Below are 18,373 nucleotides of genomic sequence, written 5' to 3' on the forward strand. Positions count from 1 at the left end.
AATGTTGATTTTTTTAAGCAATAGATGAAGTTCTTAGCTTCACATAAAGAATATTATGTACTGAAGAAAGAACGCACATTTTGTTTATAAATATATTTGCTATCTGCTATGCACACCTTTTGGAAGCAGAAGTGGAATCCACTTCCTAAACAACATGCCTCCGGAAACTCTATGAACTTTGAAAAACAATGATAGTAATAGAAAGGTTTCAAGTCTTTTGTTCATAGGGTCACTATGAGTCATGCTCAACTCGATGGCAATTGACAACACAACATGCACATTCTTGAAGTCCCTGGGTGCCAAAAGCATCTATTAACCTAAAAGTTGGATATGCCTGACAAACAGATATGCACCGAAGAAGGTGCAGACAGGACCAGAATGCTTCTTGGACGCAAAGGTGATAAAGCTTCATCTCACATACTTTGAGCATGTGGCGAGAAGCTATTCCTTGAAGAAGGACATCATGCTTCGAAAGGCAGGTCAGCAAAAAAGAGGAAGACCCTCAACCAGGAGGATTGACATAGTAACTGCAGCAATGGGCTCAAGTGTGTCAGGAAGTGTGAGGATGGTACAAGAAGACAGGGCTCAGATCTGTTGCTCCTAGGGTCCTATGAATCATACTCGACTTGACGTCACCTAACAACAACAAAGGTTGTAGGTTCAAATCTACCTAGCATCACCATAGAAGGTGATCTACCTCCCTAATGTTTAAAACCAAGAAAACCCTCTGGTGAAATTCTGCTCTGTTACATGTGAGGCTGTCATTAGACTGAATCAACTCCACAGCAGAGTGAGAGAGAGAGAGAGAGAGAGAGAGAGAGAGAGAGTGTGTGTGTGAGAGAGAGAGAGAGAGACAGAGACAGAGACAGACAGACAGACAGACATATATAGAGAGAGAGAACCCTCTGGTAAAATTCTACTCTGTAACATGTGAGGCTGTCATAAGACTGAATCAACTCCATGGCAGTGTGCATGCATGCGCACATGTGTGTGTATGTGAGAGAGAGAAAGAATGCACATGCTTACATACAAGCACATTTCTATGTGTGAGTGGTTTTATGAGACACCAGTAGCCATCGCAGCCCTGGTAGAATTCTTGCCTTCTGTGCTTCAGGCCCAGATTCCTGGCCAGCATACCTCAAGTGTCACCACTATTTATCTGTCTGTGTAGGCTGACAAGTTGCTATCATATAGAGAACTGGTTTCAGAGAAGCTTCTACACTAAGATCAGGAAGAAAGGCCTGGTGATCTATTTATGAGAAAAACCCAGTGTAAATCGCCATACTCTCTCCAATGGTTGTCTGATTTACAACCAAGCACAGGAAGGGGGGTGGGGGCAGTGGTTGCTGGACAAGGCAGCATTTTGTCCCATTGTGCAGGGAGGCATGATGGGTTGGGCCAGTTGATGACAGCCAGCTACCTACAACACAGACGGTTTTTCAATGACAGGCCTGCCATGCATGAAGACTGGAGAGTGACACCGTCTGCTCAGCTCCTCGTGGTGGCCCATCATGTAGATTAGTCTTTGAAAGAGCGGCATTTTGAAAATTTTGCACCCCATGAAAGCAAAGGCAGCAGGTCTTGAGGAAGAGATTCCACACGAGTCAGAGCCACATCTGAAGGCCTGGCTCCGCAATGAGAGGAGGACGGCTGGAAGCCTGTCAGCACGGATGGTGGCTTGTGAAAGGGAGTATATTTGATGGCTGCCGTCTTTTCACACCCCAGGCCAATCCAGGGCCAGACAGACCTCCAACATGGAAACCAACAAGTGGGACTTGGGCCATGACACACTCCACCCTTTTTTACCCATCTAAGATAATTCTGATGCCAGGGCCATATGTTGAATAGTTCCAAGCACATCCCATTACCATTGCAGAAGCCATTAAATAATTACCTTAATTTACCTAAATATGGAAAAAAAATCTTTACAAATCAGGGATGCATGGCAGATTTTCCAGCTGCACATTTTTCTCTTGGCACGACACACTGTCCTGTTGGGTTCCTATTGCTACTTGGAGTGTTTCCTTTAATTGTGGGGCACATGGCTTCTCTTGTTCTTTTTAATTTTCTCAAAGCTGGTTCTACATTCTGGCTACAAACATATTATAGGGGGAAAATTTTTCCACAAAAGTATAGATCGTATTTGGGTGTACCCTAAGGGAGAGTGCATAAAAATAGTCATTTTTTATATGAAACGTTCTGTGAGGTGGTTTTCTTAGTAGATTTCTTTACAAAAATTAAAATACTGGAGGTGGAAAGGGGGGGGAATGAAACAGGATAGAAATGGAAAAGAGAAAAGAGATTAGACATTGAACCAGAGCAGGCCTTCTGACTTCCATAAGAAGTAAGACAAGAACTCCATTGTTTTGTGATATGTGCCCTCACTGCTGGTTCTGACTGTGTCTACCACCTATACTTTGGCAAATTTGCTGTGGAACTGGAGTGTTGAGATACAGATGATCTAGATGCAGAGGTCTCTGAAGAACAGTGTCCCTGCACCGGAAGGTCGCACACATTGAGCGTCATCTTCACAGCCAAATGTCGGAGGCAGAGGGAGTCCCTTCATCGTAGGGAAGGGCTTTTAACAATGTCTTCTCAAATATTCTGTGAACTATCTGTGTTTTGAAATTTTCTCTTGTTCGTTGCTAACTGATGTTTTCTACCACAACTCAGGAAGTTACAACAGGGCCACACTGCTGAAAGGTTTTACAATCTCTCATTTTACAAACTTGCCACAAGACTGATGCATACCAACCCACACTCTCTCATTGACCCAGAATCAGGACTGACTCCTAGCTAACCCTCCAGTGGGTCGTCAGCAGCTGTAAACCACAGAGAAATAGATTGCCCATCTTCCTCCCATGCACTCTGGAGTCCCTCAGTTCTAAACCACTGGTCAATGAGATAGCCTCTTCTCAGAGGGCCCCGGTGACCTGGCCCACCTGAGGGGTCTAACATGGCTATCACATCCGCTTTCGTGAACATAACTGCAAAACGAACAGCTGAAGCCCCTGAAGGAAACTCGGATTCCTCGCATTCACAGAGGACCTCTTCCACAGATAATACTGCTGACTCACAGAATCCAGATTTTATCTCTCAGGTCTATGAGGAGACTAGCTTTTAGGCATGGCCAAGACACAGATCTGGCATTCTTTCTGAAAAGTAACTTGTGACAACTTTTAATAAAGCTATGATTATAATTTGATGCCAGAGGAAACAAAAAGTGGTGTTTTATGTTCTTACCTCCCATCTAGACTGGTATAGGTCCCACTCTTCAATGTAGTTTATTCTGAACTCAGGATCTGAAGAAACGTCTGGATCTAGACATCTTGAAAGATTTCATTTTACTCAAGTAGCCCAGCTCATTTCTTCTACAGCCTTTTGTGTTCCCTAATTTCTTGCTTTCCTGTTGCTAAGTCCTACCATTAGCGTTGACGTTGCTGTCTCTATAATCAGGTAGCATTGCCACAGGCATCATAGAGCGGTGCTAAGGCTTCATCCTACCCCAACACTATTCGATTGCATTCTACGTATTGACAGATTGAACTGGCATAGAGAAAGGAAAGCTCTGATGTACAACTTTCCAGACTTAAAACCATCCAGTGCTCCCAAGCTTTGTTTTCACAGTTGCCTCTTGGTCTAGATATAGGCTTCACAGGAACACAAGTATTCTTGGATTCCCATTCTTTTCAATGTCAGCTATAATTCATTGTGATCCACAGTCAACTTTTGCATTGTCAATAAAACACAGATGCATATCCTTCTAGTACTCTCTGCTACCTGCCAAAATCCATCTGACGTCAATAATGACGTACCTGGTGCCACTGCCACTTCTAAACCTAGCTTGATTTCTGACAGTCCTCTGTCAATGTGTTATTCTGTCTTTTTTTTTTTTAAATAGTCTTCAGCAAGATTTTGCTTGCATGTGATATTGATGACATTATTTGATCGTTTCCATATTCTGAGGGATCACCTTTTGGAGCATGGGAACAAATACAGGTCTCTTCCGGTAAGTTGGCCAAGTAGCCGTCTTCCCGATTTCCTGGCACAGACTGATGAGAATGACCAGGGATGCATCTGTTTATTGAAACATGTCAATTGATATCCCATCAATTCCTGGGGTCTTAATTTATGCTAATGTCTTTAGTGCAACATTAACTTCTTCTTTCATGACCACTGATTCTTGATCATATGCTACTTCCTGAATAATTTCCTGTCATTTCATGGATTATGGGAAGAAGCATACAGCATCCAGATCAGAGGAACACTCATCGACAACCTTAGTTAAACAGATGATACAGACTTGCTTGCTTGAAACTGAGGAGGATTAAAGCACTCGACGCAGATCAAAGACTGAATCTTTCTTTATGGGTTATAGTTCAACATCAAAAATTGAAAATCCTCACCACTGGGTCATCATCAAGATAGATAGAAAAAAATTGAAGTTGTCAATTATTTCATCTTGAATCCACAATCAACACCTTTTATAACAACAGTCAAGAAATCAAAAGATGATACTTACTGGGGAAATTGGCTTTCACGGAACTCTCCAAAGTGCCAATGATAAAAGATGTCAGTTCAAAGTCTAAAGCATGCCTTATTCAAGTCATACTCTTTCCTATTACTCTCTATGCATCTGAAAGATGGACAGTGACTAGGAATACAAGAAGAAAAATCAATGCCTTTTAGCTGTGGCATTAGAGAAGAGTACTGAACATCCTGTGGATTGCCAAAAGAACAAACAAGTTTGTTTTGGAGAAAGGATGACCAGGGTGCTTCTTAGAAGCAAGGACGGTGAAGCTGTGTCTCACATACTTAGTATATGGTACTAGGACGGGCCAGTCTTTGAAGAAGGACATCATGCTTGAAAAGGTAGAAATTCAGTGTAGGAAAGGAAGACTTTCAACAAGATGGATTGGCAACAATTACAGGTGTAAACTGTTTGTTGTGTTGTTGTTTTATTTGGTTCACAGTCATGCATGAGCTGATGGTCACCTGGATTTACTGGATTTAGCTAACAATCAGTAGTGGGTTGGAAGCCTCTTGTTTAAGTCAATCAAGACCTGGTCGGCAGGCCTTTGTATTTAAAAGTCTATTTGGCCCTGGGGCCTATGGCCCTCGGGCTTGGTGTTAATTGTGTTAAGTCAAGAAATGAAATACTTTTTTTGTATTAGACAAATCTGCTGCTGTTAAAGGATCTCTTCAACATTTTAAAGAGCAAGATTAACAGTTTGAGCACTAAGGTGCTTGATCAAACTATGAGGCTTTCAATTGTATCAGACACAGGTAGGAGTTAGACAATTAGGAGTTCTAAAGAAGAATTGATCTTTTTAAGTTGTGGGGTTGGAAAAGAATATCAACTGGCAAACTAAGAAACCAATCTGTCTTGTGAGAAGTGTAGCCAGAATGTTTCTTAGGAGATAAGTGTGATAAAATTTCCTGTTACACATTTCAGGTAGAGCAGAAGTGGTGTCGACTTCCTAAACAACATGCCTCTGAAAACTCTATGAACTTGGAGAAATGATAGTTATAGAAACGCATCTGGTCTTTTGTTCATAGGGTTGCTATGCGTCGTGCTCGACTCGACAGCAATCAACAACAACAACATAGTTTAGATGTTCTGTGAGAAACAGCCAATCTCTGTAGAAAGGCGAGCTTGTTAAAGTGGAGGATCTGTGAAATAGAGGAAGGCCCTCATTGAGATGCATTAGCACAGAGGCTGCAACAACGGGTTTAAGCACTATGAGAATTATGAAGACAAAGCAGGAACAGACCGTATTTCGTTCTATTATGTGAGGTGTCACTGTCAGTGGAAGCAGATGCAATGGCAACTAACAACAACCTGCAAAGAATATGGAGAGGGGAAAACACCAGCCAACCACCCTGCATCTAGAAATACACTCTGTCGATCCAACTCACAGGATTTACCAGTGTGAACAAACGTGAAATAAAAATGACCCACCAACAGCTCATCCATCCTCTTTCTCAGTGGCAGCCCCCCAAAGCAGCAAGGAGGACCCAGTGTGAGTGATACCAGAGATCACAACGGAAGCATATTGTCGTCAGATTAATTCTCCACAGCTCATACCCCAACCACCAAAACCTGAAAGAATGAATGTCAAATACACTTAATAATTGCATAATTATGACATCTGTTACTCTCCAGCACCTCTTAGTGGAAAATTAACTGAAGAAATAGCAGGTTCAAAGATGTGTTAACACCCTGATAGCAGATTTAATTGAAATATGACGGGGGAGGATAATGGAGATTAAATTAAGCTCTCAGATAATCATCTGACACAAAGATAATTGAGCCAGCCTCTGCCACGTTGATGAACGCTTCTCAGATGCTATGCAGGATAGCATTTCGAGTATCTCATCCTTCAGGCAAAATGAAATTCGTCTCTCCCCCCCCCCCCGCTTCTTCTCCCTCTCTTGTCATTCAAGATTTGTATCCTCCAAATCGATAATGTGAACAGCAGCATAATTGGAAATAAAAGATGATCTGAGATGTGCAGGAAATTAGGTGCATGGGGGAAATGCAGTTGCCTCCTAGACACGATGAGTTTTTACAGGTCCCTCATTTCGGAAGGAGGAGCCCCCACCCTGCAGCCTCACTGGCTGTCTTTTTCCAAAGCTTCCCTCCTTGATGAAAGCAATGTCCATGTGTGAGACAGAAAAGCAGCCCATAAAGAAAGCAACAATGGTCAAAACAATAAAGATTCCTCTGCACCCACCCTGCAGCTCTCTGTCAAAGAACACTCTGTGGCGCAGAGGGACAAGACTGGGAAAGAACAACTAGTAAAAACGTTTACAGTGCCTGGAAAGGCTTAGCACAATCCCAGGACGCAGCCAGAATTGTCAAGAGTGAACAATCCAAAGCAGGGTGAACAATGCTGTGGGGTGAGTAGTCGAACTAAAGAGATAAGTATTCCACCTCACCCGCAAGGTTTGGAGTTTCAGATTTATAATTTCAAACCAGCGTGATCTCCTTTCTCAGTTTGGAGCCAAAGGAGCATGACCACATCACAAAAATTCCACTTAAGCAACCCCATCACATTTCCTCCTTCTTCTACTCTCCCCTGGCTCCACTCACCCATGGGAACACTAAGAAGCTCCTCATTCTGGTCGTTTCTTTCTCAGTGGCTTAACTCAGAGGATCCACTTGGGACTGGAGGAGGTCACTGACCCTAAATGCCCCAAAATAGAATGTCTTTCAGGCAACCACAAGGATAGCAAGCGAGACCTCAGACTCGACTCAGGGTGAAGGAAGCCACACTGGAGTGGATTTCCCATCCTTCTCCCAGGAGATACGATTGAATTTGAATTTACAGAATGACATGGCCTTCGGATTAGCAATGCAAGTCTGTACAGAGTTGCATTTTATATTATGATATATAATGTACCATTTATATATGTACGATAAGGCAGTTTGCTGCTGTTAGGTGCCATCAAGTCGATTATGACTCATAGAGACACAATGAACTAAGGCTCCAGTTCTGTCATTCTCGCCCGTTGTCCAGCTCTCAGACGCATAGCAAGTGATTGAGAAGTCCATTACTTGAATCAGGCACACCTTAGTCTTCAAACTGACATCACTGATTTTCAGCAAATAATAAATAGATACGCCTCGGGAAAAGTACAGCCAGAGTGGTCCTTGAGAAGGCAAAGATGGTGAAGCTTTCTTTATCTTTCAGTTGCTTGCTTCTACTCTCAAAAATTTCTACAGTTCCTTTGAGAAGTGAATTGTTTTTTGTTTTTTTATTTTAAATTGCATATCATTCTGCCTCTTTGGGAAAATCGCACAATCAATGGTTTGTTTTGCTGAGTATCTACGTTCCTCTTACATATTTCAAGATAATATCTAATTAAAATGTCAAAGTTCGAGCTCACGTGACTGGAGTGGACAGGGCTCCACCTCCTTCTTCAGCCTCTCAAAGCAACATTGAAAATATGTCCTATAATTAGGAGCAATTATGAATTCCAGTTAAAAAGGAGCTCTCGCAGTTCTGAGGATGCTTTTCTTTGATGTTTCTTGCTTTAATTTATTTGCTTTTGGGCACCAAATTGTCTCTGCCTCCTCAGGTCTGTTTCCAGACAATAACGGCTGCTCACACTGCAGAGAGGAGAACAGAGCAAAGCTTGGAAAAGTAGAAAAGTTCATTTAGAAAGGTTATTGCGTCTATAACTTCTGAACTGGGTGTTCATTGATTAGAGATTAAGCATCATCCTTTGTACTATGCAGATTGGGATTTTTAATTAGGATGTCATTATTACACAGATATACTGAATGCCAGATTGATTTCTGAGACCTTTTGAAATAATAGCACCACTTCTGCAAAATGAAAATCATAATAGATTATTGATTCTTGAGGAGTTTTGATCCAAGGGCACTTCCCCAATGTCAGCCTTTTCAATATTTTTAGTTTCATGCAAAGACACACTCATAATTAGGATTATATTAAAAGTTCGCATACACTGACTCTGCATTATCAACGCTGATGGTTTTACATCGACTGCTCTTGAGTTATAACAGCAGTGGCACTGCTTATGATTGAACTGTTTACATGACATATAACCTTTGTCTTTTGTTTTTGTTTAATCGAAAAAAATTGCTCCTATTCACAACAAGTAGCACGCTTGTTTCACTAGATTGAGGTTCACCGTCTTCTTCACAGAACCCTTATTCTTCCAATAATTTTTTTATAGTGCTGGTAGCTTGTTGTGGTGTTTTGTTTTTTGTTGGTGTTTTCTTTTTTTAAAAAATCCAATTAGTCTATTAATTATTCAGGTAAAACCCCCCTATAAGCACTTATTTACTAACAACATAGTAGGCATTTAGAAAGATTATATATAAGTTGAAAGAAAAATACCTTTATTTCCCTCTCAAATTCCCATATTTAATTGCTTTAACGGCCTCCGTATCTCTTTGGCTCTGCACAACTTCTCAAATTTTGGAATCAGGTTGAACACTACCACCTTCATTTCCTGTTCCACACTGATTTTCACATGGCTTTTACTTTTTAATACAGCAACCACCAAAAAAAAAAAATCAAGCTTCCAAAGATAACATGCTGTTGAGAGGAATACCACATGATCTCATACTGAAACTATCAACCACTAGTCTGTTACAGTGTCAGACAGTGTCTTTTTCTCAAAATTTTAACATGTTACGTAGTTCACCCTGTGAATTTGCTACATCATTGTGGGCGCCTCAGCGCACAGCTTGTGAATGATAGCTCCTAAACCATGAAGGACAGACTAAATCAAAAGGTAGGAAAGTTCATGAAAAGCGTTATTGCACTCATAACCCTGGACTTGGTGTTCACTGGTTAGAGATTAAGCCGGAGCCACAGCTTGATGACTCTTGATGGCCAGCATTTTTATTGTTGTTGTTGTATACTGATGAGTTGACCCATAGCTGACTCTCCACTGGGTTTACAGAAGCAGTAAATGGCACTGGAGGAAACTGCCCATATTTCTCCTCTGGAGCAGCTAGTGGATTCAAACTGTATGCCTTCGGGTTGGCAGTGCAGCTCCTTACCACCAGGCCACCAGAGCTCCCTAATGGCCAGCATAGTGAACAACAGCCTATGTATTTACAAGAGATAGTATTTTAAGAATGTTCTGTTCTGTTTCTGGAAATTTTCTTAATATTAACTTGAAGTACTACAATTTTATTACAAACATAATCACTATGTGTTGGCAAGAGGGTTTATTTAGAGGAAATTGGTGGAGAGATATCTTTGTTTGAGATAATTTACAGATACTTCTCTGTAAAATAAAAACGTCAGAAGGATCTCTTAAGTCTTAGGAAGTGCCTAAAGACGCCATCAATTGTTCCCTCCCTGTGCTGTTAGAAAAGTAAGTAGAGAAGTGAGGTCGTGGATCAAAGAGTTCTTAAATCCATCTGATCATACCCCTATGAAGTACATGCCATTAGAAACAGAGGCCTCTACTCACCCTTAATTTTCCTGTGTGCATGTTGGCCTTTTCCTGGGGCCCTGCTGCTGTCACAGCCTAGTGCAGTCCCCACTGTTAAAGGGAAACCTATAAGGGAGGTCAGAAGTGATGACACTAACAATTAGAAGTTACAAGTAGAATTGGGGAGCAGAAAACAAAGGTGGTGGCATGCCACCTGATTCCAAGACTTGAGAAGCTGTGCAGATTCAGAATCACAAGCACTCATTAGCAAATAACTGTGGGCATTTGCAATGGAGATAAAGATAATTGTTTTCCATTTATGTAAAATCTTTCCAAATGCCTACCAAGTTGTGAATTAAGATATACTTAGTACTTTTTTTTTAAAAGGCAAAGATTCCTACATCTCTTTAGTCATGATTCAGCCAGTTTGGACAGTAGTTTCCAAACTTTCCAAAGATCGAATAGTAAATCTATTTTAGACTTTGCAGACCTTACTATCCCTGTCAACATTATAAAACTTTGCCCCAGAATTGCAAAAGAGTCAGTGGACAACATATATATATATAAATTTAAAAAAAAAAAATTGTTGCCAAAGAGGCAACTTTAATGTGTGACAACCCCAGGAGCATCAAAGCAGAGCCGTCTTCCCTAAATTTTTTTTCCAATGGCTGCTTTTTTTCAGTAGTGCATTTCCAAGTTTTTCTTCCAAAGTATCTCTGAATGTATTCAAATTTCTGACCTATTAGCAGCTTAACATGTTAATCATTTGCACACCCAGTAATTCTATTTTTACATCAGATTTCCAAGCCTGTAAATCTTAGTGGAAAGTGACTGCCATCTCTTTTTTTTTCTTGTAGCACTGGTGGATTCAAACTACAGAAGACATGAGGCTTCTTAGCAGCCCAATGCACTACAGATGACAGCATCAAAGTCCTTGTCTTTACGTTTTTGCTGTTGTTGTTGTTGTGTGCTGTTGAGTCAGAACCAACCCATAGCTGACCGTCCAGGGGGGTTTCAGAGCAGGAAGAGACTGCCTGTCTTTCTTGTGTGGAGCAGCTGCTGAATTCAAATAGCATACCGTTGAGTTGGCAGCAAAACTCCTTACCATTAAACCACCAGAGCTCCCTGTACATTAAAACCCTTTATATCAGCTTTGGATTCCAGTATTTGCAACACACTGAAAAGCTGAAGTCCACAACTGGCTTTAAATACTTGAAATGTTGGTTACGACAAAGATGACCATAGTTTGTATGTCGAGCTGAGCTCAGATAGCAGGACTTCCCTTCATTAGTTCTAGCTTTTCTTCCCATAAAATAGGAATCCATTTGGGTAAAACGATAGTTGGGGGGAAAAAATTTTAAACAGAACCAGCAAATAAACATGGTCTTTATGAGAGGTAACTTAATTCCCAGCTGATGTCATGGTTCATGTTTCAACTGCCAGAAAATGCCTGACATCTATATATCAGGCAGATTTATGGAGACTTGAGGGTAAGAGTTAAGAGGATTCCTTAAATAAGGATAGTCTGTTGGTCTGGGGGTAATTTGGAGTCTTTGTGATGCATAGATTGAAATGTGCACATTTGGGCAAATTACAGGAATATGCCTTTTCATTTAATCTCTTCTTTTTTATGTTCAAAGTCTTCAGATCTGGGAGGTGAAAGAGAGACTAGGAGAGAGAAAGAATAGATTCTCTTAAATAAAACTAGGAGTCTTTTGTCTCTATTTGGTCATTGACACTGCTGTGATGGTATCAGAGAGGGAAGACGTTGGTCCTGCACTTCAAGCCTCAGATCAAGTTCACAGACCTCTCTGTGCACATGCATCTCTGTGGAAAAGCAATCTTGTTGGGCCAGCGTGTTGGCCTCTGCTGCTGCAGGCTCCATTCACATGACTTAGGCCTTCGGGGTTCTGCTGTGACCATACTATGGGCATTCATGTTGCCCTGGGCTGGAAACGTACAGCCTCTACACAGGCCATACGTCTGCCTCTCCTGCCTTGTTCAAAATTTCACCAACCTTCCTTCGAAGGAGAACCCTGATTGTACTTCTCTTCCAGGAGAAGTTGGGATTTCTTTTTTTTTGTTGTTGTTGTTCTTTTGACAATCCTTGATAAACTTCCCATTTTTTCATCAAAGCCACCATTCTTCTTTGGCCTTTCTTATTCATTGTGGAACTTTCATATGTGAATGGAGCAATTGGAAATACCACAGCTTGTGTCAGGAGCACCACAGTCTTTAAAGAGACATTCTTGCTCTTTATCATTTTAAAGAAGTATTTGGCAGTAGATGAGACCCAGTGCAATTGCTTTCCAGACTGCTGTTTTCGTGAGTTAAGTGTGAAACCAAGTAAAAAAAAAATCCTTGACAACTGCTATCATTTCTCTGTTTAGTAACTTGTTTATTGGTCCAGTTGTGAGAATCTTCATTTTCTTCATGTTGGTGTGTAAAGCATACATTGAGCTTCATGAATAAGTTCTTCAGCTCTTCCTTTGTGTCATGTGTACTTTGCACGTTTTTGATGAATCACAGCCAGTCGTGGGAGTTACAAGACCATGCCTGGGAATATCATATGCAAATTCACTTTACTATGCTTGACGTCAGTCTTCTCCCAAGGTCTACTTAGCCTCATCAGTTAGTGAAGTTAAGGCTTGCACTCTTTATGTCACAAACAACCCCAAAACTTCAGTGATTCGATACAGTAAGTTTATTCATAAATAAATTTATAGTTCAGTTCTATTGCGTACTTGTTGATGTTGTGTGCCCTGGAGTCAGAACTAACTTTTGGCTGACCCAGCAGTGGGTTGTCAGAAGCAGCGTATCACACAGGAGGGTATTGTCCATCCTTCTCCTATGAACAATCTGGTGGATTCAAACTACATGCCGCTGGGATTAGAGCGCAGCTTCTTACCACTAGAACACCGGAGCTAGTGGGTGTTTAGAAAGTAGATTTCACTTGGTGATCCAACTATCCAAGTGTTCTTCTGTCTAATCATTTTGTTACCTGCTTTGTCTATCCAGTGATTTTGCTATCTGCTAAGACCTTGAAATATTCCACTAAACTTGCTCTCGTCAATTTTAGTGAGTGTGTGTCAGAGCAGATATTTTGCATCTGGCTGGGAAAATAGGAAAATTAGAGGAGTAATAAGAGCTGACGGGACGGTTTAATAGATTCATTGGCCATAATTCCGTCACATAGCTCCATTTCATTGCAAACAGTGCTAAGAAATACAGTCTTAACTATAATTCCAGAAAGAACAACCAGTCTCCAAACTTCATTTTTCTATGGACAGCATAGTCCTAGCCTGCTCTTGGGTCACTCTTGTGGCAAAAGGAGTTGAAATAGCAAAAACCACACCCCTTGTGGTTGAGCCAACTCCAACTTATGGTGACCCCATGTGGTCCAAAGGAGAACTGCACCCCATAATGTTTTCAAAAGGTGATTTTGCAGATTTGCCAGGTCTTTCTTCCAACGCCCTCCTGATTGTACCTTCAGTTAGTAGCCCAGGGAGTAAGCTATTTGCACCACCCAGAAGAGGCTTCTTAATAATAATAATAATAATAATAATAATAATAATAATAAATTTAATGGAAAAGAAAACAAACTCAAATAAGAACAGACATTCACATTTGTATCTCATTTATGACAATTTCTCTCAACTTCTACATCAGTCATATGGGTGAAGGACACATATTGTTTTCTTTTCCCTACTTTTAAGTACATACATACGTGTATGTAGCACCAGTAACCACGAAATTAGAAAACGTATTGCCATGGGAAAGTCTGCTGTTAGGGACCTCTCCAAAGTACTGAAGAGCAATTGTGTCTCTTTGGAGACTAAGGTGTGTCTGATACAGACCGTGGTCTTTGCTATCACTTGTTATGCATCAGAGAGTTGGATAATGACTAAGGAGGATAGATAGAAGGAGAATTGATGCCTTTGAGCTGTGGTGCTGGAGAAGAGTATTGAGGGTACCATGAACTGCTAGGAAAACAAACAGATTCATCCTGGAAAGGCTCAAACCGGACTTCTCCTTGGAAGCAAGAATTCTAAGGCTCCATCTAACATACTTTGGACATGTTGCAAGGAGGGACAGGTCCTTGGAGAGGGACATCATGCTTGGGAGGGTGGGGGGACAACGCACGAGGGGAAGGCCCTCTATGAGGTGGATTGATTCAGTGACTGGGGTAATCAGGATGGGTGTATCAGAAACAGTGCGATTGGCACAGGACAGAGCAGGATTTAGGGCTGTTGTACAAAGGGTCACTATGAGTCGCAAGCAACTCGATAGCACATAACAACAACAACAACAACAACTTTTAAGTAGGGTTCTGAGTGGGGCAGAGGCTTACCTCTGTCCTAGATCTGTGCACTGAGATATGACAGAATTCGAATCGTTGCTGTTGTTTTTATGGACTGTTGAGTCAGAACTGACTCACAGCTGCACCACCAGTAGGTGTCGGAGGCAGGAAAGTGAAAGAGGTCGCCTATCCTCCTTTCATGGAGTAACTGGTGGATTCAAAGCATATGTCTTTGTGCTGGCAGCGTAACTCCTCCCTGTAAAGCCACAAGAACCAGCATATCTCACTGGTGGTTAGCAGTTTATAAAAAAAAATAAATAAAAGTCTTAGCCGAAGACAGAGTGGAGTATATTATTTCTCCAAGAGTCTGAGGTAGATGGAGTTGGAAGGCTATTTTTTAAGAATCAGTAAAGAAGTCCATCGGGCTCAGTGATTAACTGTTAAATGACTAACCAAAACATTGACAGTTCAAATCCACACAGAGCTCTGGCAATAACGGCCTGGGGGCCCCTATTGAGAAGCTCTACTTTGTCACATGGGGTCACTCCGAGTTAGTCAGAACAGACTTCACAGCATAAAATAATAAGGCATTCTGGTAAAGCAGAATATTTGAGAGGTTGGAACAAGAATTTGAGGCTAAACGTCAGTCTACTACAGGGACCCAGCCCGTGTGTCTCTATTCCTATGTCTTATTTTTCCTCTTTAAGAAATTAAAGGATCATTTCTTATTTGTGTTATGTTCACACACACAAGAATACTAATGGTAATTACAGCATCCAAGATAGCAGGATGAAAAGTGGCCTGCTAAAAAGGAAAATGTGGTTCAGAACGAAGGAGGGGAAAACAAATAGAACGATGGCTCGGGGAAGGTGAAGGTTAGACTCTTTGGCTGCATTAATGTCCACAGTTGGTAAGATCCTAATAGAATGTTTTCATCCTTCATGCCAAAGAAAGAGCAGAGCTCAAAGCTCTTTGATCTGAACATACGGCTCCAAAGACATTTTGCCAGGCTTCATAATCATGATTTCAAAGAGGTTTGTGGAAATGTTTCATTAATTCCTAAAAAGAAATCTTTTCTCTTAATTTTTTCATTAACATTAGACATTTACTTGCAATTACGTTTGTTCAGTGAATACAATGACAGAAATTAATAATTCATAGCTTTTGTCAGAGAAAATTTTAAAAAGGACAGTTGTTCAATCAAATACAACTTTAAATGCACAATCTTTATTTAAATAAGATTTAAAAAATAAATAATGGGGACTGTTATTGTACTTCTTATAAACCTCCTTTTCTTCCAAATTACATCTATGCTGTACGCGGTGACACGAAATCTGGGGTTGTTCAGAGCCATCATGAAAATAACAGGTTCAGATCTGATGTTCTGAAAGGGGGGAAGCTTGAGTCATGCTCAACGCAGATGATGCTGCCTGGATCTCATGGATGCTATTGTTAAGGAGGGAGCCTCGGAGCACAGGAACGCGCCAAGGGGCCAGGAAGATTGCGTCTCTTGACCACCTCTCCTCTGACCACTGGAAAAACTGAAGACCAGAGAGACGTAGTAAAGCTTCCAAATTTAGAGTGAACCAGTAGAAGAAATCACATCTTCCCATTTGAGATGCTATCCAAACAGGGCCTGCTGGACAAGTTTCTATCCTGTGAGGTAATGCTCTAGGTGTCTCAAAGGGAACACATACATTGAAAGAAAGGTTTAGATGTCTTCTGAAACGGCATTCAAAACCCAATGGAGTATGTTCTAGTCTGACACACTTGAGGTCATGTGAGTCAGAAGCCACTTTTCTTTAAGCAAGCCGAGCCTGTTGTCTTGGCTTCTCAGAAACTTGCCTGAAATCTTATTATTAAGGATTCATTATTTGAGACTATAAAGGAAATGTTTTGGTTTTGGTTTTTTAAACTATGTATAAGGGCTTCTTAAGGGAGATTTGTTTGTTTGTTTTTAAATTCTGTTTAAAGGCTCTTGCTCTTGTGGCCTAGTAGTAAGAAGCTGCTGTGCAATCCCAAATGCACTCTGTTCAAATCTATCAGCTGCTACATTGAAGAAGGCTGGGCAGTCTCCTCCCCTGTGACTAATTGCCTCTGAAAATCCACCAGAGAGTTAGCCGTGGGTTGGTTCTAACTCACGGTACACCACCACAACAGTAACTGTAAAAAGGAAAATACTTCCTATATCATCTTACATACTTTGGGCATGCTATCAGGCAGGGCCAACACATGGAGAAAGACATCAAGCTTGGTGAAGTAGGATGTAAGTGAAAATAAGGAAGACTTTTCACAAGAGGGATTGATAGTGGCTGCCGCAATGAGCACCTTAAGCTCAACAGAGATTGGCATAGGATCAGGCAATGCTTGGTCCCATTGCTCTTGTTAGGTGCCTTCAAGCTGAGTACCAATCCTAGCAATCCTATGAACAACAGAGCTGCATCCTGTCCTACCCGTGCCATCCTCACCGTCTCTGATAGACTCGAACTCATTCATTGCTGTAGTCTCCATGCCAATCCACCTCATTGGTGGTCTTCCTTTCTTTAGCTGACTCTCGACCTTTCTAAGCATGGTGGCACTCTCCAAGGACTAGCCTTTCCTGGTAACATGTCCTAGGTAGGAGAGACAAGGCTTTTCCATTCCTCGTCTTTTACAGCATTCTGGCTGTACCTCTTCCAAACCATATATTCTTTTGGTAGCCCATGGGATATATATTCAGTACCCTTCTACACCACCGCAACTCAAAGGCATCCATTCTTCTGCCATCCATAGTCTTTGGCCAGCTCTCAAATACAGAACAAGTGATTGATTGCTAAGACCATGACTTGAGCATGCCTTAATCTTCCAACTGACTTCATGCTCTTCAGTATTTTGGAGAGGTCCCTGACCAAAGCCGACTTGCCCAAAACAATACATCTTCTTATCTCTTGACTCACTGTTGATTGTGGATCCAGTGAAGATGAAATAATTGATAGTTTCAATTCCTTCTCTATCTAACATAGCCCAGTGGTAAGGACCTTAGTTTTCTTGATGCTGAGATTTATCCGTATTGAAGGTACTCTTTAATCTTCTGCAACAAATACTTTGGGTCCCCCCCACTTTCAGCCAGAAAGGTTGTATGATCTGTACAGCACAGGTTGCCGATGATGATTCTTATCCTGATGCCACATTCTTCTTCAGAGCCTGGCTTTACAAATTATTTGCAGCATACAGATTGAATGGTGTTATTGTTGTTAGGTGTTGTTAAGTACAATTTCAGAACAACTCTATAAACAACAGCTCTGAATCCTGTCCTATCCTGTGCCAGCCTCACAATCTCTGACCCACTCAAGTTCATTGCTGCAGTCTTTGTGTCAACTTACTTGTTTGACGGTCTTCCTCTCCTTCACTGTCCTGTCACCTTTCCAAGCACGATGTCCTTCTTTATGTAGTAGCCTTTCCTACCAATGGCCAAAGTATAAGATGAAACTTTATCATCTTTGTCCCCAAGGCTGCACATTTCCCAAGACATATTGTTTGTTCTTTTGACAGTCTATGAAATAGTCAGTATTCTTCTACAACACCATAGTTAATGGTTGGTTACCTGTGGTAGACAGTGTTGGGTGGAGCTCCCCAATTAAAACAAGCTTGGAAGCAGGAGTGGCATCCACTTCCATAATAGCTTGCCTCCAGAAAACCTATGAACCTGGAGAGAGGATGAAAGTCACACAAGTGTTGAGGACTTTCATTCACAGGGTCGCTATGAGTCGCCTGTGACTCAATGGCACTTAAAAACAACAACATCGTGATGTTGCCTATCAGTCCAGTGGTGAGGACTTTCATTTTCTTGACGCTGAATTGCAATCCACATTGAGGACCTCAGTGTTTAATCTCCAGCAGCAAGTGCTTCAAGTCCTCCTCACTTTCAGCGGGAAAAGTTGTGTTATCTGCATAATGAAGGTTATTAATAAGTCTTCCTCCAATTCTGATAGCATATTCTTCTCATTAGAGTCCAGCTTCTCTAATAATTTGTCTAGTATATAGTTTGAATAGCATGGAGCAAGGGTACAACCCTGATACACACCTTTCAGAACATTGACTAGGTATGGAGAAAGGAAGAATACAGCCTTGATGCATACCCTTCCTGATTTTATAATTTTTTTAGGTTTT

The sequence above is a fragment of the Elephantulus edwardii genome, unplaced genomic scaffold (assembly GCF_000299155.1).
Source record: "Elephantulus edwardii isolate Elephantulus edwardi_28Jun2011 unplaced genomic scaffold, EleEdw1.0 scaffold00201, whole genome shotgun sequence".
Classification (NCBI taxonomy): Eukaryota; Metazoa; Chordata; class Mammalia; order Macroscelidea; family Macroscelididae; genus Elephantulus; species Elephantulus edwardii.